This window comes from Schistocerca serialis, unplaced genomic scaffold, assembly GCF_023864345.2.
Source record: "Schistocerca serialis cubense isolate TAMUIC-IGC-003099 unplaced genomic scaffold, iqSchSeri2.2 HiC_scaffold_1214, whole genome shotgun sequence".
NCBI classification, from domain to species: Eukaryota; Metazoa; Arthropoda; class Insecta; order Orthoptera; family Acrididae; genus Schistocerca; species Schistocerca serialis.
Window position 1 is genome coordinate 40,001 of NW_026047419.1, and position 2,500 is coordinate 42,500.

General features: G+C 60.8%; 1 pseudogene; it reads right to left on the bottom strand.

Annotated features, from left to right (window-relative positions):
* Positions 1–2,500, bottom strand: part of LOC126435679 (large subunit ribosomal RNA) — a 7,982-nt pseudogene that overhangs the window by 4,139 nt on the left and 1,343 nt on the right.

The window sequence follows — 2,500 nt, forward strand, 5'->3', positions numbered from 1 at the left end:
GTGCCCCGCCCCAGACCAATGACTCGATCCAGGGCAGAGAAACGCTGGGCGGAAGCAGGTAGCCCCGCCAGATGCTCCCAGATGGCGGCGTCAGTCGGCCCCTCCGGCGGCGGCCCGGTGGTGTCGGCCGCGAAGTCCTCGGCTGCGTCGACGGGCGGCGCAGCGGCCTCGCCCGCGTCAGGCAGCGAGCTCGCTGCTCCACGGCGGGACGCCGGCTCTTCACCCCGACCGATCTCAAGTGCCTCCATGAATTGGCGGACAAGCTGCTTGTGGGCAGCTTGCCGCCGTCGGCACTTGATTGCCTCAAGCGTTCGGTCGGGGAACATCCTGGTAAGTTCTTGATTTACAAAGAAGAACCGGGCGTCCCTCTCCAGGAACAGTTCGGCCTCTGCCTTGGCGAGCGACAGGACTTCTTCCTCCGTCCACCTCGCGCGATGCCTCTCCGTCACGATCTCAGCGTTGGCGGCCGCAGGGTGTTGGCGGCGGCGATGGACCCCGAGACCGTTCTTCGTGGTAAAAGTGCGGTGGCACTCACTGCAAGCAAAGGGAGCTACACAAACTATCGCATTTTCGTTACGGCCGGTTGGCCGGATAGGTGCTGGGGTAGCTGGGGTGGCACCTTCAGCGGAAGGGCCACCATCTCTTGTTTCTTGTCGGCTGCCCCCAACTATAAAGGGATAATGCGAGGGGGGGCTGGTAACCCCCCCAAGCCCCTGGTGCGGTCTTCCACTCTGCAAAAATCAGCGGGCCCACGAGAAGGGGAGAAGACCGCAGGAGAGGAGAGGCTAAGAGGGCTAGGCCCATGTATTGCGCATCACTCTCCCTGTAACTATAACCCAAGGAAGGCACCTCGCAGCAGCAGCACGACTACATCAAGACCGCACTTCGAAAAGCCAAGTCCGGATGCAGCCACACCGCCGCCACTTGGCCACCTTAAGAGAGTCATAGTTACTCCCGCCCTTAAGAGAGTCATAGTTACTCCCGCCGTTTACCCGCGCTTGCTTGAATTTCTTCACGTTGACATTCAGAGCACTGGGCAGAAATCACATTGCGTCAACACCCGCTAGGGCCATCGCAATGCTTTGTTTTAATTAGACAGTCGGATTCCCCCAGTCCGTGCCAGTTCTGAGTTGATCGTTGAATGGCGGCCGAAGAGAATCCGCGCACCCGCGCGCCCCCGGAGGAGCACGCTAAGGCGGACGCGGCCTCGCAGCAAGGAAGATCCGTGGGAGGCCAAGGCACGGGACCGAGCTCGGATCCTGCACGCAGGTTGAAGCACCGGGGCGCGAACGCCGCGCAGGCGCGCGCATCCTGCACCGCCGGCCAGCACGAGGCCAACCAACGGCGAGAGCAGACCACGCCCGCGCTAAACGCCCGCACTTACCGGCACCCCTACGGCACTCACCTCGCCCAGGCCCGGCACGTTAGCGCTGACCCACTTCCCGACCAAGCCCGACACGCCCCGATCCTCAGAGCCAATCCTTATCCCGAAGTTACGGATCCAATTTGCCGACTTCCCTTACCTACATTATTCTATCGACTAGAGGCTCTTCACCTTGGAGACCTGCTGCGGATATGGGTACGAACCGGCGCGACACCTCCACGTGGCCCTCTCCCGGATTTTCAAGGTCCGAGGGGAAGATCGGGACACCGCCGCAACTGCGGTGCTCTTCGCGTTCCAAACCCTATCTCCCTGCTAGAGGATTCCAGGGAACTCGAACGCTCATGCAGAAAAGAAAACTCTTCCCCGATCTCCCGACGGCGTCTCCGGGTCCTTTTGGGTTACCCCGACGAGCATCTCTAAAAGAGGGGCCCGACTTGTATCGGTTCCGCTGCCGGGTTCCGGAATAGGAACCGGATTCCCTTTCGCCCAACGGGGGCCAGCACAAAGTGCATCATGCTATGACGGCCCCCATCAACATCGGATTTCTCCTAGGGCTTAGGATCGACTGACTCGTGTGCAACGGCTGTTCACACGAAACCCTTCTCCGCGTCAGCCCTCCAGGGCCTCGCTGGAGTATTTGCTACTACCACCAAGATCTGCACCGACGGCGGCTCCAGGCAGGCTCACGCCCAGACCCTTCTGCGCCCACCGCCGCGACCCTCCTACTCGTCAGGGCTTCGCGGCCGGCCGCAAGGACCGGCCATGACTGCCAGACTGACGGCCGAGTATAGGCACGACGCTTCAGCGCCATCCATTTTCAGGGCTAGTTGCTTCGGCAGGTGAGTTGTTACACACTCCTTAGCGGATTCCGACTTCCATGGCCACCGTCCTGCTGTCTTAAGCAACCAACGCCTTTCATGGTTTCCCATGAGCGTCGATTCGGGCGCCTTAACTCGGCGTTTGGTTCATCCCACAGCGCCAGTTCTGCTTACCAAAAGTGGCCCACTTGGCACTCCGATCCGAGTCGTTTGCTCGCGGCTTCAGCATATCAAGCAAGCCGGAGATCTCACCCATTTAAAGTTTGAGAATAGGTTGAGGTCGTTTCGGCCCCAAGGC